Here is a 27084-nt window from a genome sequence, read left to right as displayed (position 1 = left end):
AAGGGGATGAGATGGAAACTGTCGATGAAAATTATCCGCTGATTAACCTTTTTCCGATGATAACTGAAGAAGATATTCCAACTGAATTACGAGAAACAGTCGGAAAGGAAGTGTGGGATATGACAGGGAAAGAGGTGGGATTGATGAAAGGAGTGGAACCAGTGAAAGTGACTGTAAAACCCAATGCAATCTTTCCCCAGACCCCACAATACCACATGGCACAAGACACCCTCATGAAAGTCGCCCAACTCATTGACGAGTTTGTAAAACAGGGAGTACTGAAAGAAGTGTTAAGCAGTCCATGTAATTCACCAATCATGGGACTAATAAAGCCGAGTGGGAAGGTCCGAATAGTGCAGGACTTGAGGAAAATAAATGACATCATAATTAAATGCTGCCCTGTCGTACCCAATCCAGCTGTGATAATGTTTCAAGTCCCTTGCGATGCCGAGTGGTTCTCAGTCATTGACTTGTCACAAGCATTCTTTTCGGTGCCTCTTCATGAGGACAGTCAATTTCTCTTTTGTTTCAAATTCCTAGACAGAGTCTACAGTTGGTGTCGAATTCCTCAAGGGTTTTCGGAGTCACCGTCAATTTTCAATCAGATTCTAAAGAAAGACTTAGAAGCGTTAGAATTGCCATTCGAGTCAACCCTAGTACAGTACATCGATGACTTATTGATTGCATCTAAGACAGAAAGTGGCTGCACAGCCGACACCATTGCCCTACTGAACCATTTGGGAAGGAATGGACACAAGGTGTCTCCTTCAAAGTTGCAGTTCTGTCAGAAGAAAGTAAAATACTTGGGTCATCAAATAGAGAAAGGGTCACGGAGAATAATGAAGGAAAGAATTACAAGTGTACTCCAAATGAGTCCACCAAAGACGAGGAGGGAGGTGAGGAAGTTTTTGGGGATGGTGAGCTACTGTCGCCAGTGGATTCCCAACTTCTCAACTCTAGCAAAGCCTTTACTGAAACTGACCCAGAAGGATGCATTGGATCAAATTGAGCTGAAAGGAGATGAGATGGATGCATTTATTGAATTGAAAGAATGCATGTGCAGGGCTCCAGCTTTAGGTATGCCTGATTACACAAAGCCTTTCACATTGTTTTGTCATGAACGCGATGCATGTTCTTTGTCTGTCTTGACTGAAGCCCATGGTGGCATAAACAGACCAGTAGCGTATTTTTCAGCTACTTTGGATCCGGTCGCAGCAGCACTGCCAGGGTGTTTGCGCGCCGTAGCAGCAGTTGGTATCAGCCTCACTCAGAGTGAAGGAATAGTGATGGGACACCCAGTAACAGTCATGGTCCCTCACTCAGTTGAGATACTTTTGACCCGCTCCCGAACGCAACACATGACTGGAGCAAGACTCACAAGGTATGAAACAATAATTCTGGGCTCACCGAATGTGCAGCTGAAAAGGTGCACTACGTTGAATCCAGCAACCTTGCTTCCCGGTGAAAATGCTGAAATTGAGAACGCTGAGGACGTCGAGCATGACTGCCTTCAGGTGACTGAATTTTGCACAAAACCTCGACCTGACATTAAGGATACTAAGCTTGATGGAAATGACCAAATTGTTTTTGTTGATGGATCATGTTTAAGAGATGCATTGGGAATACTGAAAGCAGGATATGCTGTATGTACTGTCACAGGTGTCTTGGAAGCGTCCTGGCTTCAAGGAGTCTATTCTGCACAAGTAGCAGAGCTTGTGGCACTTACAAGAGCATGCCAACTGTCTACATTGATGAAAGTTACAATTTACACTGACAGTCAGTACGGGTTTGGAATTGTGCATGATTTTGGGCAACTATGGTCACAGAGAGGTTTCCTGACCTCTTCAGGATCCCCAGTGAAAAACGGGGAGAGAATAAGGGAATTGTTACACGCCATCCAAATGCCAGCCGAAGTTGCAGTGGTAAAGTGTAGTGCTCATACAAAAGGACAGGACTATGTTTCTCTGGGAAATGCATATGCGGATCAAGTCGCAAGATTTTGTGCCTTGAACTGTATATTACTCAGGGATGAATGGAATTCGATAAGTGAACCAGAACTCGAACCAGCTGAAGCATTTGCCTTGAAGGTCGTAGATACAATGGATGAACTAAAAGCATTACAGAATAGCGTCAGGGAAGATGAAAGAGATTCCTGGATTAAGTCACAATGTACAAAGAGACCAGATGAGTTATGGGTTTCAAATGAGGGAAAATTTGTTTTGCCAAATAGTCTCTTATCGCAGCTAGCGCGGTTCTATCATGGGCAGGCTCACCTAGGGCCATGATAAGATTGTTCAAAACTGATTGGTTTAACCCCAGATTCCGTCAAGCTGCAGAAGCAGTTTGCCATTGATGTGTCATTTGCCAGCAGATGAACCCAGGGAAGGGAACGGTTGTGAACATGGGCCACATTGGCAGGGCAAGTGGCCCTTTCAGCAGAATGCAGATGGACTTTATTGAGATGCCTGTGCATGGAGGTCTGAAGTATGTGTTGGTGATTGTGTGCATTTTTAGTCACTGGATTGAAGCATACCCCACACGTAGGAATGACAGCCTTACAGTTGCAAAACTCTTGTTGAGGGAGTTGATACCACGTTTCGGATTCCCGATCTCTTTAGAATCAGATAGAGGAAGTCACTTCAATAACGAGGTGATAAAGTTACTTTGCGCAGCGCTGAACATTGAGCAAAAACTGCATTGTAGCTATCGCCCTGAAGCCTCAGGACTGGTGGAACAGATGAATGGTACCCTGAAATCAAGAATGGCAAAAATATGTGCATCGACAAATTTGAAATGGCCTGACGCATTGCCTTTGGTGTTAATGTCAATGAGAAACACCCCTGACAGAAAGACTGGATTGTCCCAGCACAAAATTCTCATGGGCAGGGCCATGAGACTTCCTGCAGTTCCCGCAAATGCGCTTTTGAATATTACAGATGATATGGTGTTAGACTACTGCAAAGGTCTGGCTGACGTGGTTCGCTCTTTCTCTCACCAGGTGGAAGCAACCACCTTGCCACCGATCCAAGGTCCAGGACACACACTGAAAGCAGGTGACTGGGTCGTGATAAAGAAGCACGTGAGGAAGTCGTGTCTGGAACCCCGTTGGAAAGGCCCTTTCCAAGTGATCCTGACGACAACTACCGCTGTGAAGTGTGCGGGAGTTCCCAACTGGATTCACGCCAGTCACACAAAGAAGGTGTTGTGTCCCACAGATGAGGAAGTTGAAGCGCTGAAACTGCCAGTAACTGATAACACAGTGCCGAGCGCTGAGACAGAGCAAAACCGAAGTAAAAGCGAACAGGCAGAAACAGGAGAGAGAGAAATATTTTCTGAGGACGAAACAACAGATTCGCTTGGGGAAGACCAAGGATAAACCTCAGACAGCGACGAAGCAGCTGAAAGTGACAAAGAGCCTGAAGCAGCTGAGGGTAGCAAAGAGCCTGAAGCAGCTGAAGGTGACAAAGAGTCTGAAGCAGCTGAAAGTGATAAAGAGTCTGACGAAAGTAACGGTGACAAAGGGCTCGAAAGAGGTGAAAAAGCAGGAGAGCCTGATCAGAGGAGGGCTTTCCCAGAAGCAGACGGTACAGAAAAAGAAAAGAAAAACCTGATTGACTCCCCAGAAGGAGGGGACAAGGCAAAACAAAACGAAACTGTTCAAAGTTCCTCAGAAGAGATCGCAGGTCCGTCAAGTGGACACAGTGCAAAGAAAAGACCAAGTATATCACCAGTGAAAGCAAAGACTAGAGAAAAGTTGAACGACGGTGAAGGGCCAAAAGTGAAAGAGAAAAGAAAAGAAGTGTCTGTCGTGGTACCAACCTCAAGTGAAGAAAAAGACTTTGCCAAAGAGGAAAGTACCAGTGAGGCAGAATCAAAGAGAGAGGCAAAATTGAAAAGGAAAAGAATCCCAAACAGGAGATATTCCGGTCCAGAATGGGCATATGCAATCAATGACGATTGGACTGACGAATTTGTATCTCTTAGCCTCGAGAACGAAGAAGAAGAGATACCAATAGAAAAGAAAAGTTTTATGGACACTGTTGATTGAAAGGGTGATAAATGACATTGCTTGCTACAATCTAACGTGATACAACCAGCTGAGACATTGCTAAACTGGATGAGACATTTGCTAACTTGATAAGACTTTGATAACCTGATTGACTCTTAAACCCGATTTGAGACAACGTTGCTAACTGATAAAGACTGAGTTATTGCCGAATTGAGACAAACGCTGCTAACCGATAAGTGACTGGGCTCCTGAAGAAAACTGTATGAACATTGCGCTCGTTCAGCTTTGTAACTAAATTGCTAAATCGTTTTCTTTATAGGTGCTTCTAGCTCTCTGATTCTATACAGATCATGGCTACACAAAACAGTAGAGTGAAATATTGTAAATATGCGTGTATAGGCTTGATAACTGCATGTGTACTAATAATAATGGCAATAGTGCTTGCTACACGTGGAAAGGGTGAGAATGAGACAATTGATGCTTCTACTTTTGCTCCTGTTACTGTCACTGAACTAACTGCATTGAAAAGACTAGAATTAGATGAGAGACACTTGCATGATAAGAAGGAACTTTCGTATAACGTTTTCTATCGCTTGCTAACAGAATATGTTGAGACTATGGATGCGAAAGATTGTTATGTGTGCACACAAATACCGACATCAGTAAAGGAAGGGGTGACTTATCACCACATGCCTCTTAAATACGGGATTACATGTAGTATAGTAACTTCTAGATTTTATGGTCAGACAAACATACAGTATTTTTACTCAAATTATGATGTTACCTTTGCATATGTTCCTATAATAGCGCAGCTAAGTCAGATTGCTAAAGATTGGGATGCTAAAATAATGAGGGAATTTTTCGAGCCAATGCAACCTTTTGAAACGGCTCACGCACATAGGGAAAACCTTACCTGCTCGCTCTCTGCAGTAGAAATAAGCTTTTTAGATCGCACAGATGATAGAAGGGCACAAATGAATGCGAAATTAGAAAAAGAGTTAAGTAAGAGGACTTCAGTAGATCATTATGATTTTGCCGCAATAAAAACACAAGGGAGAATAGCTTTAGATGCTTGGCATGTAGGGAAATTTTGTATATATCGTGGTGAATCTTATTATGACAACATTTTTGTGGGAGCGAGTGAGTGTAAACATACGTTTATCTTTAAAGCCAAATGGACATTCATGATGAACGGACTTGACCCTGTCATACCAGGTGTATATTACATTTGTGGGTATAATGCCTATTATCGTCTTCCAAAAGGGTGGTGGGGGAGATGTTATTTGGGTATAGTGTTCCCAAAGGTTTATCAACTGGATGACTTATCGATGATTCCAAAGACGTCTGGATCCCATCGTATCCAGAAAAGAGAGACTGCAGCTGCTGTGGTAGGAGATATATTTGGAGCCATGATTCCTTCATTGGGAGTTGTGTTGAATTCCATCAAAATAAGAAAGTTGTCTACTATAGTGGATAACATGTTGACAAAGTTTTCAGGTGCTATAATCCTGATAGATGCTGAGCTTGCAGCAGAAAGAGCTATGACTCTTCAAAACAGGCTTGCCTTAGACATTCTTTTAACAAAGGATGGCGGCGTTTGCAAAATGCTTGGTGCGCGTCACTGTTGTACGTATATTCCTGACAACAGTGTGAAAATTAAAACAATGCTTGCTAATCTAACAAAAGAGAGTGCAGACTTGAAGGGATTGAAGGAACCAGGAGTGTGGGAGAAGGTTGGAAAGGGAATTGCTTCAGTGGGAAATTGGCTTGGTGGCATTTGGAATGGAATATTACTCAAAGTAATACAGGGAATACTAATAGTAATAATTTGCATCTTTGGGATTTGGGGAATAAAAAGGGGAATAATAATGATAATGGAAAGAATTAAGAGAAGGAAGGAAGAGAAAATGATGAAAAGAATGGCAGAAGAATACAAAGAGAGAACAAGGGGAACTAAAAGGAAAAGAGAACTGACAGAATTTTAATGGAATAAAATTTGTGGGAATAGTTTGTGTGATGACAAGTAGTCATCAGAGGAGGGATTGATGACGCAGAAATGAAGGTTTTACATTTATTAGCGCTTAAACGTAGTGCCGCAATAATCAAGTGTGACTTTAATCGAACGAATAAAGATTGTAAGGGGACAAATGTGCCCTCAGAGTAGTTTGCCAACATTTATAAGCGTGCTTTATATAACGTGATGTATTAGAATTGTACGAATTTGCCATAATCGTAAACGTGTGCTATGATTTGCTTGTTTGAAATGTTTTAGCTTAGCATAACTTTAGTGGAGGCTTTGGCCTAGTTGCCTGGTCTCACGGTTTAGATGCTCGTGTTTTTCCAATGTGCTAATAAACGTGTATTTCTGCTTGAAGCTGTACTTTTCCACTGAGATCGTTCACATGCTTATCTATAAGGTTTCGTGCCAGCCTGGCATCTTCTTCTTTGCTCCAAGGTCAATCTGCAGGTGCGGACAATGGAAGCTCTGAAAGTGAGTTAATTGGTATAAAATGTTGCAACTTACGTACCCGTCTCCAAGGATAATGTATGCCTAGGTAGAAGCTTGAGAACTGTTGTTTTTGATTGGACAATTTGAAGCCAACCTATGAACCCTCCAATAGAAGACCCTACTGGACTTGAACTGTTGTCTATTTAAACCAGGTGCACAAGGAGAAAGCAGCTATTATTCGCCAATTTTTTGTTAGCCATTACCAGCTATTGCCCGCCATTTGCAGGACTTTGCAGCTATTATGGCCCATCTTGCTGCGACGCCATTTTGAAAGAGACTTTGATGCTTTCTCTAATCGAGAGAAAGAGACTTTAAGAAATTCTCGCCCTAGAGACTTTAACTTTGATTTGTCCCTTTGCATGAAGTAATAGTTTTGTCTCTTTGCCGCTGAGAGGCGAATGCCCCGTCCACCCCTGCCCCTTTGCCCCGTCCCATGCTGATCGAAACCGGTATCCATGCTGATCGAAACCGGTACCTGTGAGACGAAGACTTCCTTGAATGCTGATTGTAATTGGTAAATATGAAAGGAAATTGTACAATTGCATTGTGTTTCTTTTAGGTAACCAACTGCTGATTTTTGATAAGAGCCCTAGCTAGGAGTTTTCTAAATTAATGTTACTAAATTGTTTTTGCATGAAGTCCCACATGCAGATGCTAATTCGAGGTTAGATGAGGAATCATTGGTGCACGATGCAATTTGAGACCTTGTTATGCTGACTAATGTATTCAATTAGCTCATTACAGATTATAGTTTTAGTGGTTTGCGTTGCTATTATCGAATGCATTGTTATTCAAATACTGCATAGATTGCATCTTTTCCGCCGTTATGGACAGCTATTAATGTTCATTTACATATATCAATTGGTGTTGAGACACATCTATATTGTGCTAGCTTTGTTAATATAGGGAAATAAATTCATTAACTTTGAATAAACTGGTGTGGTTATTCATGGCCGAAAGGTCATGGTTCGCCTAAATGTATTCTGGACTAATTGTTAAGTGTTATGTTGACCAGGGTATTGCTTATGTTCGTTATTGATTATTGATTAGATTAAATTGATTGATCTCGGGTGAAGGGAGTCTCACTTAGCCAAAAGATTCATCGACCCGAAGAGCGTCCAAACACAGGTAAATCATTAGTACGGAACGCTCTATCACAGGTCAGCCCACCAGCTGATGACTGTAGCGGGCACATGAACTCCTCAAGAGCTGCCTTGGAGGACCTTGTTGAAACCTGGGTGACAACGAGTGCTGCTGCAGGTCAAAGAGGTTCTTAGCCTCTGGTCCCCGTGCATGACATCTGGGTATCTGGAACACAAAAGTGAGTGCCTAATAAGCCTTTATGATGCAACCTAAAAAGAATTGCTTTACCAAAGTGTTTATAGTGTTTGTGGCTCTATAGTGTTTGTGGACTGTGCTGTTCAACTAAATCCCTTGCTGGAATCAAAAGTCGAAAGCCTAGAGAATTAGGTGATAGAATTAAAATCCTATGATGGCTCAGGGTAACCGAGTTGCCGGATGAGCTACAGCACTTTCTGAATTCAGAGGTTATGGGGTGCGCGCAGAGGTTGGAATGACTTTGGTTAAAACCACCTGACTGCCCTCTACAGGCTGCTTCTGGAAGTGAAGCTGGGAATGGCATACTCCGAATTGAGCTGAAAGAAGCTGCGCAAAGAGATCGTGTTCACAAGAAAGGCCATGAGGTGAAAGGACACAATTAGAAGGGATCGGAAAATGTACATATTTCTGGACCTGAGCCGTGCGACCCTATGTATGATTGAAAAGGCTCTTCTGTTTGCTGGCACAAGACTTCTCACATCTAATTGCGAATTTTTGTTGAGGGTAAAACATTTATGTTTCGCAACCCCAATGGAGCATGAGATTTTCTGAAAACAAAGCGGAAGGAGATACAAGCAGATACTGGCGAAGGTGGTGTGGTGTCGCTGGTCGGTGACACAACTGGCCATCTGACACCTTCTATTGGAAGGGGGGTGACTCCAAGCACGTTCAACTTGGAAGAATCCCGGATGCATGAGGAAAAGCCTACTTTCTGTTGCAGTGATTGTGGTTTGTCCCGAGGTCACCGGCCCTGGAGTATATAATAAAGGAGGCGTGGTCAGGGCCGGCAGAGGGAGTGGCGCTGTGAGTGGAGAGCGTCGGCAAAGCTGCGTTCAAGCCTGCCTAGGCCAGACCTGACCGCGCGAGGGTTGCACCAACAAACCTGCGTGTGTGCTTCATTTCTACCGCGCCGTTACGCCGCTCTGTCGGGGTTTGCCACCGGTCCCCGGCACAACAGGTGGCACCTGCCTGCTGCTAGTTCTACAACCCAGATTAAAACTATTTCTGACAAAAATGCAGGGCCCTTCCGAAGTCTGAGACAATCTGTGTTGTGATCGATTGTTGTTGCTACACGCCTGAGACATAAATTCGACATGGTGTTTGATGTTTTGGATAGTTTTGGGCAGATTGCACCACCACGTTTCTTGCACCCCTTAGCGCCCCCCTACCGCCACCATGTGTGTGCTGTATTTAAAATACGGTGCACCGTGGCGCAGGGTAGGTGGCAATAGCATAATTTTTTTTATGTTATTGATTTACTCTGCAGGAATAGCGCCAGAATTTTGCCACTACTGCTGCAGGGTACATAGGGGCCCATTATAAAAAATGGAAGCCAAATGCTGAAAAAAAGGCCGCAAGGAAATCTCTTAGATTTCCTCGTGCCATATTTTTGGCCTCCCCTAACGGGGGAAGACCCACCTTGCATACATTATGCCTGGCACAGGCATAATGCGTCTCAAGGGTTTACAAAGTGGCGAAATGCATGCGTTGTGCCACTTTGTAAATATGACAAGGGAAAATGGCACTTTAGCGCCACATTAGTGTACAAAAAATGACACTGTGGCGGCACAAAGGTGGCTCTACGTGCTCTTAAATCTGCCTCTTTGTATTTTAATGTTTGTTCCCTCTTGAATCCCTATTGATGACTGAAACCTCTAAACGTTTACCGTGGGTGCAATGAGAAAAGGTGTGTTGGTTTGTTATATATTGTGAGCACCAAACAGGGCTGTTTGGGCGTTTTACAGCATTTAATGCGAGTTGAATTATTCCATTGTTTAATCTATTTTTCAATAAAAATAATTTACGGCCTGATTTAGAACTCAGCGGACTGGTTATCCTGTAACAACTGTGACAGATATCCCGTCCGCTGAAATCTAAATCTCATATGACATCATGAAATTTAGATTTCGGCAGACAGGATATCTGTCACCGTTGTGACGGAGTACCCCATCCGCTGATTTCTAAATCAGGCCTTTAATCCTTAAACATTTGAGTCAGTGTAGACATTAAGAGCCAGATTTAAGAAACGTGGCGCTACATTACATGTAGCACCACTTTTCTTGCGGCCCCTTGCACCCCCCTACCGCTACCATCTGTGTACCGTATTTAAAATACAGCACACCATAGCACAGGGTAGGGGGCAATAGCGCCAGAATTTCTGATGTTATTGTTGTACTGTTCAGGGTTAGCCCCAAAAGTTTGGCGCTAACCCTGAACAGTACATAGGGGTCCATTGAAAACAATGGCATGCCCCCTTTTAACGCCTGCTACAAGCAGGCATTAAAAATTCAAAAAAATGTCACAAAGAAATCTTTTAGATCACTGGACGTTACTAGAAGTCTTTATTGAGTCTGCATCAATGCTAAAGTACCTCTGCCTTTCACAGGTGGCCCCCTTTCAGCTCCACAATAGCAGCTAATAATGCTCTGTGCTATTGCACCCTTATTTTGTTCTGTACATCGTTGTCTTATTTATGTTTGCTATGTTTAGAGGGCTGACACCCCCCACCATAACCGATTTCCTTTTATTATTTGTCTTGCACTACAGAGAATTGTGCTTGCTTTTCTTTGTGTTGTGATTTTTGTATCATGCTATTTGAGGAGTCCAGGCCTCATATATAATGTTTGCACCCTGAAAGAATAGACTGACTATTTACAATCATGAGCATCGATTGCCTCAGACAGTCCATGTATCAATTGCTCCTGGCAGTAAGGAACATCAAGAACCCAAGACAGTAGCAGATATTTATGGCCCCAGACAATAAGGGATATTAATGGCTCCAGATAGTAATGAACATGAAAGGCTGCTGGCTCGATTAAACACCAATGGTCCCTAATATTATTGAACATCAATAGCTCCTTTCAGTACTGAAGGTCAATAGCCCCTACCAGAATAATCATTGATAGCCCCCACCTCAGAATTGAACATCATTGATCCCAGGCACTAATGAGCATCAATGGGCCCAAACAGTATTAAGGATCAATGGCCCTCCCAGTACTGAAAATCATGGCCCTTGGAAAGTAAGACAAAGAAATTGTCTCTTTGTATGTTGCTATGTTCACCCTAAGTGGCCAGGGTGTGCCCAGACGTGGGCCCCTTGCTCACTGTGCCACTGGATTCAAGCTAGCCTCGCTGATGAGGGGTGATACCCTGAAACCGGTCCCAGGATGGTTATTTTCTGATCCAGGGAGGACCTGGTCTGGTAGTTCGAGCTGAACTGTTCCCATGGGTAGCAGGGTAAAGTCTGATTTGCATATGGCTGGGTCCAAACTGGGGTGGCATGGTGACCAAAAAAAACAATGGATTTAACCCAGATCTGTGACTGGGGGTGAGTGTTTGAACAGTTTCAGCACTCTGTCCATCATCTCTTTGTGTGTTGCTATGTTTACCATAAGTGGCCAGGGTATGCCCAGACTTGGGTCCCTTGCTCACTGTGCCACTGGATTCAGCTAGCCTGTCTGATGAAGGTTGATACCCCGAAACCGGTCCCAGAATACTTGTTATCTTGTCTGAAGAGTGAGCATTTTGATGTGAATAAAAAAAACACACCAATTCACTCTCTTTAGATCCAGCACGGGTCTGAAAGAACCAGATGTCCCTTGAATAAGGAACAGAATGGAATATGCTTCTTTCCCTTGCTCTGAAGCAGGAACATGTACAATTGCTCTTCTCTGCAAAAGATCCAAAATGCCCTAAGCGTGCCAGAAGAAAAGTGCACCAGATATTTGGCTCACTGTTCTATCGTCACCAAAATATCAGAGCAATCTGACCCTGGCTGAATTGCTGTAGCTAAATCATCCAAGTCCTTTACTAATGACAGAGCAGTGTAGGTCATATAATTAGAAGATCTTAAAGCTAAATTCTGCATCTAAAAGGCCCTTTTCAATGCACTCTCCACTCTTTTGTCATTCACATCAGAGGGACACAGTCGTCAGGATTCATAGATGTTCTCCCAAGAGCAGCATCCGCCTTTAAATTATGAGGCAAAGTGTTATGAGAGTCACCCAACATGTAAAGCCTCTGTAAGAGCCGGGGAACAGCCACCCAAGCTGGTTCCTTCCTTTCCCCAAAAGTCAGTCCCTTGATCTTCACATGCAGAGGCATGGAAATTCCCAGAGATTTAATATACTGGGGGAAAAAGGGCGTTGTTATTCTCTTGCCCTGGAAAAGGAGGAAACCCCAAATAATGACTAAGCCTCTCAATTTTCAATTTTTACTGATTTTGACACATAAATATAGACAGAAAACAATGTGTTTCCTGTCTGTCTGTATTTATTTTGAAAAGTGAAACAATTCTAAAAATTGTGCTTCTTATGAGTAATTCACATGCTGTCTTTCGTGAATTCCAGACCAACAGCTGCACAGATAGACAGCCTGGGGAATTAAAAACAGGATGGGAATTTCTTAAATATATTCATTTGTTAATTTATGTATGAATTATAATGATAATATTTTCTGTGGATATCATGTTTTGTTATATTTGGTTGCGTAATTTCCTAAAACATGAAAGGCATCAAAGTATGAGTGTATGTCATTAGTTCAATAGATGTGGAAATGTACTCTATTTGTTCTAAAAAAACAAAGTAAATATGTATAAATTCCAGTGAAACAACCAAAAGATAAATACGAGTAAATACAGACGGAATTGTTGACAAATAAATACCATAAAACTGGAGCCCTACTTATAACAAATGTGACCCAGAAATTCCGGAACCTCCTCATGTGTGGTATACTTCCCTCTGGAGGTTGAAGGAGCTTCATCCCCTGAAGACAAAGAAGAGGGAGTGAGAGTGCCTTAGAACACCCACCAGATTTCCTGGGCTTCTGTTTGTCCTTTAGAGCCTTAGCCACGAAGAGTCAATAATTTGCTGCACCTCTGATGTAGTCCTCAGGGCTGGATAATCCAGTGGAGGAAGAGAAAATTCATGCCTGACCCTTCTTGGAGGGATAGGACCAGCCTCCTCATCAGAAGAGGATGAAACAATAATTCTCAGCTGGCACCGCCTTTTGCCTTCCAAGTTTCAGAACACACACCCCCAGCAGCAAAGGACTTCCTTTCGGAAGGAGAAACCCACCTAGAACAAAGTCCAATCACTAGGCCCCATCAGTGCTTAATTTGAGCCGGTGGTTACTGGTGGGGGCCACCAGCACTTAGGGCCTCATTACGAGGCTGGCGCTCTTCAGACTTCCAGCCTCGTGGTAGCGGTCAGGACCGCTGCTGTTTTGGTGGTCCAACCACCACATTAAAACCCTTGCGATCAGACCGGCATGATCCCAGAGGCCTAGCGGTGGCGGAGATCATAATCTGCCAGGGCAGCGCTGCCCTGCGGATTATGACCTTGTTCTCCACCAACCTTTTCGTAGTGGTTTCACCACCACAAAAAAGCTGGTGGAGAACAGGTGCAGGGGGGGGGCCACAGGGGGGACCCCTGCGTGCTGCCCATGCACTTGGCATGGGCAGTGCAGGGGACTCACTTCCCGGCACCTTCACAATGGTCACTGTCTGCTTTGCTTTGTTTCCGCCCACCGACCTAGTTCCAAACCTCTCTAATAGAAGGCAGTCGCAACCCTGTCGGGAGTTTGGCGGACGGGCTTTCCCATTGGTCAAACTCATAATCAGGCCCTTATTTTTGAGGGCCAGCACTTATTTTTTCACATCAGGCATTTACTGCGGTGAAAGACACATATTGGAAAGACGGAAGAAGAGAAAGAAGGAAAAGCGTCACAAAGGGAGAAAGCAGAAAGCTGCAAGAGTGAATTGAAGGGGACAGGGAGTGACTGTAAATGGATTAGAGAAGCCTGAGATGGATTTTGGGTTCAGCCGCCTCAGTATTCTGTGCTCAAACTTTTGATTGCAGCAGACTTGTGTTTCAATGGAGAGTTTTTGGGCACAGCACCTATTTATTTACAAATTAAGTACTGGGCCCCATGAGTTAAAAATCAATCATATTGTTTCTGTGTCAAAACCAGTAGAAAAATAGGAGCAAAAAGCCTCTATAGACATTTTAATAACAGAAAGAAAAAATGTCCACAGGGAGAATCGTATTCCTTCACATAGCAACTTCCAGCGTGTGCCGGTAGCATAGCTACAGCTCCCTGCACCCTGAAGCTCTACCCTAGCCTCATAGATCCCTCTTAACAGCGTTCCTGCTAGCAGGCAAAACAACAGAGAATATCCCTGTTCACTAGTTACGGTATGTTTCTACATCTGAAAGGAAATCTGCGTAGGCTGAGGAATGTAAAAGCACTACATGCCTCCTGCTTTGCATTTAGACAGGATGGCAATACAAAAACAAACAAGCATTTGCAATGCAATGGGTCTCTTGTTTACTCGAGTTAAAGCTATTGGCGTTGTAAATTCCTAACTGGACTTTTCTTGCCACATAAATTGAAAATGAAAAGTAAAACAGCTGATGTAAGTGAGCTAATACAAAGCGTCATGGCCACCATGAGCATGAGCACGAACGAGAGACACAAAAGGAAAAAGAAGATTGCTCACAGTCAAACATATCGGCAATTATCCATGTAACAGGGTCGATGGCCTAGACAGTAACAAAACTGCCCTAAGGAGGGACAAACGTAAAGCATTTACCTATGATAACAAAGGATTTTTGAAAGGCAAGCTCATGAACGAGTGATAGTGATGGGCATGGGGTGGGCATGGTTAAAACCCCACAGCGAGATTACAACAGGTCAAGTGCTTGCACTCTTGACCTAAAACAGGAGTATTGGAGGGGAGAGGGACTTTCTGTTTGGCTAAAGCACGTCTGGTGAGCCAGTACTGCCTCATTTATTTTAAGGAAGGAAAGCTAGGAGGGACTATGAATTAATACTTAGTATAATCTTTGCCTAAAATGCTTAATGTAAGGATGCTAAGCAAAGGCTTTGATTCATTCTTACTAACAGTATTGTTCAGAGACACCATTATTAAATACAAAAACGTTATTTAATCCGAAATAAAATGCGAAGAGAAGTTGACAGGTGCCTTGAGACTCAAATGTCACTTCTTCAGGGTTTAATTTATAGTTCATAATATGTAGATAAGATATTTTATCCATTAGCTTAAGTACTTCATAATGATGTATATTTTCATTTAGTACATTATAAAAAGAAACTAGCAACACATCTCTCTTGTTATGCCATGACGGACAGCTACAGTCATGCGGTCATGAAAAAAGGTTCGTAACTTTTAATTTTCAAACGGGTAAGGATGCAACGTGTCCATGTTTTGCTTCTTTGTTCAGTTGTTGACATTGGTGTGATTAGAGCACAACCTACAGTTCCTATTGGCCGTTAGCCAGTGCATGGCTATATTTTTTCAAATGTCTTACCAGATGTGTCCCTGGTTTTGACATAAATAACCATGTGGTGACAATTTATTATTTTAGTCATTTCTATGCTCCTCTTATGTTTGTTTGTCTGGTGTCTTTATTTTATGACAGTGTTGTCTAGACTTCCTTAAATCATTTCCAGTGCACTTTAGTTAGGTTCTATTTGAAGTGGGTTGTATGACATTAAGACAACATTAAAAAAAAAGATGATATGCTTTGTGACTCCATTGATGTTAGTCATTCGGATTGTTGTTGCCCTGATTGGCCACATAGCTTTCCCATGCCAAAGAGAAGGCATGTATGCCCTCATCCATATTTGAATGATGTGTTTTTGATTACAACGTACCTGTTTGATTAAGTACCGTGGCTCTCTCTTTAAGATTTGTGTTTCTTTTGCAATTATTAATGCTTTGGAGTACAATATGTACAAAATCCTGATGTACTGTAGTTCTAAAAATATAAAAAAGACCAAGATTCAGTTTCTAGGCATTTGTTTATGAATTGAAAAAATATATATATATATGTGTGTATTTTTGATCAGTCATTGGCTTTTACTAGGAAAAACTGAACGGTCACCCGTGACGGTGTGTTTTTAATATTCCTTTTTAAAACATATGTTAAATATTGTAATCTAACTCAAATTTTAGACACACGAAGTACATAAAAATGCTTTATCAATAGCTTGAGTGTAAAGCACAAATTACCTTATCATATAGTAGATGTGACGTTACGCCCAAGATTTAGGAAGATTTTGAGTTGGGCTTGCATCACTTTTTTGACACAGACCCAACGCAAAATTCATTTTGGTATTTACAAAGCAACGCATTTGTCGATTTGCCTTGCTTTGTCGAAGAAACATAACACAACCCTGCACATTGCACTTCAATGCATTAATTTTCATTGGCGTTCCTGTGCATCCATCTATGGATTATGCTGCAAATCCACATTTACAAGGAAATATAGACATGGGTTTGCGGCAAAATGGTGCCTCTCCCTGAGGCTGCCAAATAAGGCAAAATATCCTTATTTCACCTCATTATGTTCTCTTTGCATGTGTGCTGCATTCTACGGCACACATACAGAGAGCGAAAAGCCTCCAAGAATATTTTTGAGGAGATGTCTGGATTAACACTAGGCAGCCCAAAGTGCACCAGCACAGGGAGAGAGCAGAACTATGCCAGTTCTCTAAAACAATACACAGTTCTGCTCTCTCCCTTTCACACACCGCAGCACAGCAACTTCACTTGCTTCGGTGCATTACATGAAATGTTTGTAAATCTGGGGATTAACACATTAGCGTTGGATGGTCAAGTCACTCACACTGTTTGTAATACTTAAATTAATATACATTTATATGCTTTTCAGGTATGTAGCCTCCCTGACTGTAGCTGGCCTATATAGCTGGCTGGATTTGGTAAGGGCCCCTTCCACAAGGATGTCTAGTTCGCCAGGATTGCAGTTAGGGGCCGTTTCACCTGTTCTTTCAGCCATGGTGGGCCCCAGAAGAAGTAAATGGGCAGCAACAGTTGAGGAGATCTGGTACAGTTGATGGTTACATGGCACGTGACCTAACTGAGTGAAAATGCATGTACACGAATGTGGTGGACTTTTCGTCAATGGACGCTTTCACAGGGAACAATGGATTCCATCAATCAAGGACCATTATAACCAATGTGGGACCATAAACACCCGAGAAGGTAAGTACAAATTGCACTTAGTAGTCTGCTGTCAATGACAAATATGTCAGGTATCTTCCATGTTTGGTCCACCATCAAAAATAATCAGTCTTCTGTGATGTGGCTTTAGTCAATATCAACTAGAACACACCCATTCTAAACAACAGATATTCACCATCTGCTGTATAATCTATGTCAACCTTGATGGATATGTCAAAATATGAATGAAATAAAATAAAAAAACATTAAAAAGTATGATTATCCATTTATTATTTTGACATTTAAAAAATGTGAAATCACTTACTTTAAAAAATGTACTATTTTACAAAAAAAGGTATGTAGTATACATATTTCAGTTTTATGTGACGTTTGAAAAATTGCATCAATTGCAATATGCGTTTATATTTTTATGACAAATTTAGATTACAGAACCAAATAATTCACATTCTTGACAAATTAGGGCTTTGTATATACATATGTGCATAATTATAATATTTTTGATAAATGTCCATCAAACCTGTGTAAAACTATAACATTGACACATTGCACTCAAATGTTGCAGATATATTAATCAACCACCCCTGGCAAGACATAAAAAGGTACGTCAACAATTCTAATGACAATAATAACAATACCAATAATGAACATGTGTACAAACCACATGCAAATCTAAAAACCTTGCAAGAAAGCTACATCATAAAGTACAAGCTGAACCATGTTGCTTTTGCAGCACAATTTTAATCTGGACTTCGGACAGGCTTCAAAACTCATATTACCATCCCACCTAATATAAAGATTATGACAGTGTTCAATTTCTGTACTACTGGCTCGGTCCAGTACACAGTTTGTGACTTCAATGGAAAGTGACAGACAACTTTTTCAGTTGTCCTCTACCAAGTCGTGGATGTTATGCTCAGACATCTGAATGACTATATCCAATTTCCAAAAGATAATGTTACACTGAACAATATTAAGACCAAGCTCTACGGCTTGTGAGGCATACCACATGTGGTTGGTCCCATAGATGGAACCAAAGTTATACTAGTGTCACCTCATGACTTTGAGCAAGGACATCATATTCACCCCGTCAAAGCGCATGAGGTTTAAATAGAGGATATCTATTACCAATGTGTGCAAGATTTCCTGGATCCATCCAATACTCACTAGAGTTACACATTAGCTGTGTACCACAAAAGATGGCAGACTTGTTGGTAAGTTTCAGCCATTCTTTTGTTGCAAATTGTTGGTTCGAAGTTGTTCCTTTCCAAACATATCTTCCCTTATGTTAGCTTTTATGATTATATTTTTAATATTCTTAGGGAAATGTGCCCAGATTTATATTTTTTGCCAGAAAACTGCTCAAACACAGTTTTGCGGCAAAAAGTGTAGCGCCGGCTTGCGCCATTCCACAGTGCCAGCCGGGCGCCATGTTAAAGGAATGACGCAAGCAGCACTAAACTTGGACTAGCGTCTTAAAAAAGACGGTAGCTGGGTGGGGGTGGCAGTAGGTAAGGAGGGATTTGTGCATCAGAAAATGACGTTAGCTTGGTTAGAGGCAAAAAAAATGCCTCTAACCAGACTAGGGCCATTTCCCGACACACAACAACCAAAAACATGACTCCTGTCTTAGGAAAGACAGGAGTCATGCCCACCAAACCAATGGCCAGCACAGTGGACAAGTGTCCCCTGGGCATGGCCATTGCACCCTGTGCCATGCAGGGGGCCCCAAGTTAGGGCCCCGATGGCAAGATAACAAAAATAAAATACTTACCTGGACTTACCTGGGATGGGATCCCCCATCCTCTGGTGTCCCTCTAGTGGGGGTGTTCCTGGGGCTTGGGGAGGGCACCTGTGGACCCATTCCATGGTGTTTAACCATGGAAAAGGATCCACAGGTCCCCTAACGCCTGATCTGACCCTTATTTAGCCCCTCCTTCCACCTGTGTGTCATTTTAGCACGGGGAATAAATACGGGGCTATGGGGATAGCATAGTGATATACGTAGTTAGCTTTCGCGTAATTCCGTGGAATTTTAGGAAAATCACATGAAATGATGTCTAATTATTCAAAATGCAAATCTGTCACTTGAGGCCAGATGTAGGAAGCCTTTTGCATGTCGCAAACTGCGAAAAACACAGTTTGCGACATGCAAAAGGCCTAACGCGATGCACATCTTCAAATTGCGAGTCGGTACCGACTCGCAATTTGAGGATGCGACTCGCAAATAGGAAGGGGTGTTCCCTTCCTCTTTGCGACCACATCGCCATGCTGAGTTGCTTTGTGACCGCGAATGCGGTCGCAAACCAACTCGCAGTTACCACCCACTTGAAGTGGGTGGTAACTCATTCGCAAAAGGGAAGGGGTCCCCATGGGACCCCTTCCCCTTTGTGAATGCAAAAAAAAATGTTTTTTCAGAGCAGGCAGTGGTCCTATGGTCCACTGCCTACTCTGAAAAAAACGAAATCAAATGGTTTCGGAAGGTTTTCTTTTTGCAACTCGTTTTCCTTTAAGGAAAACAGGCTGCAAAAAGAAAAAAAAAACTGCTTTATTAAAAAAGCAGTCACAGACATGGAGGTCTGCTGTCTCCAGCAGGCCACCATCCCTGTGAGTGCATGGACTCGCTATGGGGTCGCAAAATGCAACCCACCTCATTAATATTCATGAGGTGGGTCTTTGCGACCCCATAGCGAGTAGCAGAAGGTGTCTGAGACACCTTTCTGCATGCACCTTTGCGAGTTGCAATTTGCGAGTCGGTATGACTCGCAAATTGCAAGTCGCAAAATTTTACTTACCTACATCTGGCCCTTGGTGTTATATTTTAGCATGATATGTGTCTATTTTTGAAGTGAGGACATGTTTTGCGGTACAAATTAGCACAAAAAACATGAGCATTGTGACACTTCGTTATTACCCCACATTCGTCCTAAAATTGTATCACTAACTTCTTCTTTTTTTCATTATATTGAAAGAGTTTTTGGTTTTAAAATTTGTTTTGAATGTACAATAGTATATTTGCATTATCTTACATATAATGATGAGCAAGCTATATGCATTACATTTACTTATGACAATATACTTTAAGTCAGAAATGTATTTATATTTCTGCTTAATCCTTCCTGGAGAGACAACAGGTGCCCAACCTGTGTGAATAGGTTTTTATTATTGCAGATATTTGTGTTAGGGATTAGGAGTGTGAGAGTACAGAGAGGGTGAAATAGTAATTTTGTGAGAGATAGTGTTCAACTTACCAGTCTCCACCTAACCTGCATTTTCAATAATGCCTTGTGTGGAGTATGGACAACACCTTCCCTTTCAAATTCCCCTTCAAATTAACTTTGTATATAATGCTGACAAACTTTTTATGAATCACACCTTCTGACAGATTTAGCCGCCTGACAAGACCTCAAAACACAAGCTGTGTGCACACACACACACACATGCACACTTACATAGACAAGGTCATATGAACAGCCCATGGCAGACATTGTCTTCTGTGGTTCATCTAGCTCTACCCATTGGCTAACAGGGTTGTCTATCAGTATTGGTATCAGCACACGTCATATCAAGGATGTGAACAACTTAATAAAGTAGTTCACATCTTCAATATGCTATGTTCACACCCACAACAGGACCCCATGCCCAATCCACCCTGTTCGACTCACTCCACTCACTCCACTATACGTCCCTAGTAAAAAAGGTATTTAGGTACCCAGAGCATGGGGTACTAAGGATAGGCGCCCGAGCGCAGCAGCACAGATTGTGCCACCCTTTAGGGCCCGGCATCCAGAAGCACCAAGCACTGCCATTGCAGGCTGAGTGTTCTGATGCAATCCTAAAAGGCAAACTCGACATGGCACACAGCCTGTGTGCCCTATCCACTATGTACTGCATGCACTATATGTAAGTCACCCCTCTGACAGGCATTCCAGCCCTAAAGCAGGGTGCACTATATGCTATGAGTGGGCATAGATGCATGAGAAATACGCCCCTAACAACTCAGAATGATAAATCCAAACTGGTACCAGTGTTGGATTTATCCCAAAATGTACCAGGGGTCATCTTGGAGGTACCTCCTGCAAAAGCTAACTACCCTGGCATGGTTGCTGGCTGGTCACAACCAGCCTTCCACCACCAGACAAGATTCTGAATCCCTTGGGGGAGAGATCCCGCTCTCTGGGATTCAGAACAAAGCCCTTCCTGGGTGGAGGTGCTAACACCCCCTCCCTCAGGAATGTGAACTGCCCTGCTAGTGAGCTTTAAAGGCTTACCACCCTTGAAACTTGACCCCCAGGCCTGCCACCCTTGTTGCAACCCCCCACTTTCGGTGTGAGCAATGGTGGGAAAACAGACAAAGGGTAGGAGGAGAGGTCAGTCCTGGCTTGTACTACCCCTGAGGTGTTGTATGTGAGGTGATCTCTCCATTTCATTTTCCTCCATCTTCCATCGAAGGAAAATAGCCAATAGGGAAGTGGCCTCTGCCCACAGGAAGTGGTCACTTAGTGGATGTGGCAACCCAAAGGTAGATGGCCCATTGGTCATCACCATGTACCCCTGTGGTGGTGGGCGTAGCAGTAAGGACATACAAGACAACTCGGGTTATAGGTTTGGGAAAGATGTGTATTTTATTGTCCTTTAGTCTCTCTCTCAGTGAAGTAATCTCTTCTTTCCTCTTCTCTCTTTCAGGTCTTCTGGAGTCTCGCCGACGATCTTGTGGTGGAATGGCGTCATCAGGGAAGCCGGGAAAGGAAAGAAGGTAAGGTAAGTCGTAACTTTGGTCGTTGCTTCTTGGACAGTTTTAGTATGGTACGAGGATTTAGAGAGAGAGAGTGTTGTGAACTAGTAAGGAAAAAGGGTGTATTGGGGGAAAGGGGTTTAACCCGATAGTGCAAACACCTTAGTGAACTAGATCCCTCTGGAGGACACGCCAAATTTACATCACCCGTGTCATAAAGGTAAGTGTGGGTTTTAGTGGAAATAGAAAAAAAACACGCTAGCAAATAGTTTTCTTATCCTTCAAGCAAACCAAAACAATAGCAAAATAGGGCAATCAGGAAAGAAAAATATTTCTATGGCAATACCTGCCAGTTATTCCCTAACAAGTCCCTTCTCTTTCTCCCTCCGCCTCCTTCACCCTTTTCCCTCCCTCTCTCTCCCTCCTCCTTCCCCACCAAAGCGTTTATCCTGCTTTGGGGGCAGGACCGTACCTGCTGGAGCCACGCCCCTCCAGGGACATGGCGGAGTGTCGGTGTTCCTGGGCTTCCTTGCCCTTCGCCAAGGTTTTCTCCCGGAGTTTAGCTGTTCCAGGCGGCTCCGCTCTTTGTGTGGTCCTTCGTTCCGTCCCTGTTTCTGCGTCTTCCTGCACCGTTTCTCCTTCTGTTCCCGCGTCGTCCTCTCCTGTCTGCTCCTTTACTTCCGCGTCTTCCTCTCCTGTCTGCTCCTTTACTTCCGCGTCCTCCTCTCTTGTCTGCTCCTTTACTTCTGTGTCCTCCTCTCTCCGCTGTGGACGTCCCGCGCGGTTGTTCACTACGGGAATCCAGATATCCGGATTCCCGAGGGGAGTGTTTTCCTGTCCCGTCCCTGTGGTGCCCCCGGGGTACCGGGCAGTCTGGAGGCCACCGTTGTCGGTAGTCGGGTGTTCCGGCGTCCAGCTACAACCCTCTAAAACATCCACTAATATAGTATTTAGTGGGCATCCCTAGACCAACAAATCAGATCCAAGGACAAAAGAAGACCAGCAACAAAGAAGACCCAGTGCTTGAGAACTGAAGTCCTGCTGCATCAAGAAATGGCGCCAAACCCTGCCTGCTGCACCGAGGACGCAAAAATCACTGCTGAGGGGTTGCTTGTATGTTGTACAGACTCTAAAAGCTGTCAGAGGATCTCCACTCTTTTAAAAATGTCAAATATCTCCCTCCAGATTGAAGGCATCACTATGAAACCCCAAGGAACCAAAGAGCCTGTGAAGGCCACTTCACTGACCAGCTGCTGACCAAGGAACCGGACGCCACAGCCAGACCAAACTTCTCCCATCAGAATATAAGGACAAACCCTGCCGGTGTGCCAAGGTTGGTGGCACTACACCCTCCAGTGGCCAGACTTTGCAATAGCCCTAGGTACTGGTCACCTCACATCAGACAGTCTATTCTAGACTGGAAAAAAACCAGGACGAACCCTAGTAAAGGGACTGCATGAACAACCCAGGCCTCCCACAAAGTGTCCCTGCTGACCTGCAAGTGACCCTCAAAGTGACCTACCTCCTACTTCCAAGGGCAACTTGCACACAGCTCCTGGCTCACCGATTCACTCTAAATCTGGCTGCCCTGTGCCCTCCACTGAAGATCCAGCTGTGCTCTATGGGTCCCCCACCCCTTTCAACCTCGACACCCCAAGGGGACCCGCCGGAGTTACCTTTAAGTTGGCCTGTGTAGTGCTTTTCCAAGTGGTCCCCCGCAGTGGCCTGGCACCAGCTCAATTGACTTTATGCAGCTGCTTCTGCCGGAACCGGGAGTCACCCTAACTTCTCCAGCTGGTCCAGGGTACCCATTGACGACCTTGGTGTAACTGCAAAAGGAGACACTGGTAAATGCATTGCCTGATTTACTGTGAATTTTCCAAATATTGAAAACTTTAAAAATTCTCAACTTAAAAAATAGTTACCTGATCTCGATGACCTTGGTCTTAAAAATTATAGAAACATCTAAAGTATTTTTGTAAATTGTTCTTGAGCTATTATTTTGAGTTGTGTCTACATTTATTGATACTGTGAGTACAACAAATGCTTTGCACTTCTCCAAGATGAGACTAACTGCTCAACCAAGCTACTGGGTGGAGGTCATGTGCATGATAGAGGAGATGACTGGCTTGGTTTTGCCCTTCTCACCGAAGTTGGCTCTCCTTGGAATGGTAGATGTTGTTCCGTCAGCTAATAGAAGACTTGTGGGTCTGCTGCTTTTGTTGGCTAAGCGCAGGGTGGCAATGTGCTGGGGACGTGGAAGGTCTCCTTGTGGGTCAGAGTGGCTGCGAGATGCCGCTTTTTGCCAGGAGCAACTAATGATTTTCTGGGAATTGGTCCCTGAGGGCTCTCGGCCTCGGGACATTTGGGCTCCACTGCGCTCCTTTTTGGAATCTTATCAGTGTGGCTGATGCTGCGATTTGTTCTAGCCGTGCGCAGGGCTGCTTCGTCCTCTAGTTTATTTTTCCTCTGCCCCATGACTGCTCTGAGTTACTGGAAGTCTGCGCTCTCCCCCTGTTCTCTCTCTTTGACTATTATTTTTCTTGTTCTGTTGGTTGTGCACTGCCTTTTAGCTCACCGAATGTGAACAGTTTTTCTGCTGGTCTTTTGTCTCTTACTGTCTTATGTTACTTGATATCAAGGCTAATGCTATTAGAGGTATTTTTTGTGAAGAATCTTTCAGTTTATTTTTGGAGAATTGTAGCATTGACTCTGGAGCTGTATACTGCAAGAGACTTGCATTGTATCATTTTGTGTTTCTATATATTGGGCTGTTTTGTTGTATATGTTGCTATTTCTGACTAATCAAATAAATAAAATATATATATTTTTTTTAACTGTTCGACCAAGCTACCGTAAAAAAAATAGTTTTTACCTCTGTAAACCAATGTGTGGTTGTCTGGACCCACTGCACAGTGTGCTGAGTTTTGCACCCTACAAAGAGGTCCAGCCTCCTTCAAAAGCCACCACTCATTTTGGAACAATAAAGTAAAATAGCTGCCAGCATGCCATGCATCTCATCACATATGCCATGACTAAGATGCACACATGCGTGTACATCATGGAATGGCCAACCAGATGACCACCATGTGCACAGATACATGCATATGCATTGTGGGGTATGAGTACACATTTACGATCTAACTCCATTAAGAAACAACCACTGGCAAAGCCAGTAGTCTCCTACCCTCCTTTATGGGCAAAACCTCCTGACTTTGCCAGTGCTCTTAGTCAACAAACCATTTTGCGAAAACTGTTACCTATGTTGGTAAATTGGCTGCCAACACCGCCATGAGACAGACATATGAATGCATCACAACACATATGTTGCAACTCATGTCCACACATGTGTCATCCTGGAATGACCAGCAAGATGGCTGCAGTGTGCGCACATACATGTGTATGCACCATGATGGATGCACAAGTATGTGCTATCAGACACCATAACCAAACAGCTTGGCAAAGCCAATAGTTTGTCACCTTCCCTTAAAGGAAAAACCTCTTGGCGTTGCCAATTCTCATATTCAAAGTAAATAACATAAGTTGGATCCACATGAACACATTTCTACTGGGACCCAAAATGTTGACTCCATCGAAACTTCAGATCTGAGTTAATGTGATCTCCTGGGCCCAAACCTCCAAACGATTGAAACGTTAACTACCCATTATTTTTGCTATGGAGTCAATGGTTGGTAACACTTAGGTGGTCATTATGAACATGTCGGAAAACACCGCCAACCGCCATGGTGACAGTGAACAGAAGACCGCCATTGGCGGTGAACAGCACACCGCCATATAATGATGCCACAACCAGAAACCTCCAAATATTCTGCAACCTCCAGCCACTGCCAGGGCCCTTGATGGCAGAAAGGCTGCACACCCCACCCCGCCACCGCCAAGCAGACAAATCCTCCACCCTCCAAATAATGATGTACAAATCACCGCAGCGGTTAGTGGATGTCCAACGACCATTGGTGGTACGGACCACCACAGCCAGCAATTTGACCCAACAACAAGAAATGCACACATTGGCAAGTTTGAAACCCATACACCTGACACACATCCACAACACTATAAAACACTCACATACACACCCCACAGTCCTTTGCATCACCAATAGGACAACTGAGATTGACAAACAACACGCAGACACTGACCACAACATCACACAAGTCACACACCCAACCACACAACAGCACCCGCACCAATAATCCTATAACACACCACCCACAACACACACCATGGCACCCCCTAAGCACCCCCGCTTTGGAGATCCTGCACCCTGTGTGCCTCACTGGACTCACTGGAGGGCTGGACTCGGGTAAGTCATCATCAATTACTTCATATCCACCACACCTGAAATGCATGTACTACCCCACCCCTCCAACTACCACCAGGACCACTACCCCACCTAGGCCACAATCACTACATCCAGTCACCCTGCAGGCCCACAAACCCACTAACAGGCCTACATCCCTCCCCCTGTACACAGCCACCTACCCCTGCAAGGAATCACAATGGCATTACCGCACCCATAATGCACCACCACATCCCATGCAAAATGTAAGGACAATCCCACAATAGGTCCCTGCATGGCCCGACAGAGGAATAAACAGCACAAAATAGGGCAGAGCTGTGCATCCTTATTCAAATTAGTACATGTAACATGCATGTCCATTCCCCCCACAGGCACCACCACCCATGCCACCTTGACGGAAAGGACAAGGAGTACCAGCACCCCACATGGAGACAGAGGCCCCACTCAGGACACTGGAGAGGGATGTATGGACAGTGGGGATTACCCTGGCCCATCACACAGTCCTGGACTGTCACCCTCCAGCAGCCCCACCCAGGATACCACTGACACCCCTACCACCCAGCCACCAACATCAGCTCTGGCCAAAGGACCCCACACCAGTGTCTCCAGGCCACAGACTGGCGGACCACAAGTACAGAGGCTAGAGTCACCACCAACTAACAGGCAGGATGATGATGGCCCCACTGCAAGTGAGACTCCCAGACCTGTGCAGGGGACACAGGCACAGGGGGTTAGGCCCAGTGGGAGAGCATCAGTGGCCCAGGGGGGAGGCCAAAGGATGGATGCTGCAGCCCAGGAGGTGATCTCTGAGGTCCTGGGAGCATACCACCATACACAAGACAGGATGGGCCGGATCCTGGCCACCCTGGAGCAGATTCAAAGGCTGCAGATAGCCCAACATCAACATGAAGAGACCATGGGGCAGTGGAAACAGCTCAATGCCACCATGGCCACTATTGCAGGGGTGCTGCAGCAGCACTACCCAAACCAGCCTGAGACACTCCACAAACCTGGAAGCCCCTACCACTGACCAGGACACAGACCTGCCCTCTACTTCAGCAGCAGCAACTGGACTGGTGGCACTGGCAGAGGACACACAAGAGACCAGCACCCTACCCGTGCAGCCCAGCACCAGACACTCAAACGGGCCGGCGAGTGGGGCTACAGCGTC

The sequence above is a fragment of the Pleurodeles waltl genome, chromosome 5 (genome assembly GCF_031143425.1).
Source record: "Pleurodeles waltl isolate 20211129_DDA chromosome 5, aPleWal1.hap1.20221129, whole genome shotgun sequence".
Taxonomy (NCBI): Eukaryota; Metazoa; Chordata; class Amphibia; order Caudata; family Salamandridae; genus Pleurodeles; species Pleurodeles waltl.
Note: the sequence above shows the minus strand (reverse complement) of the source record.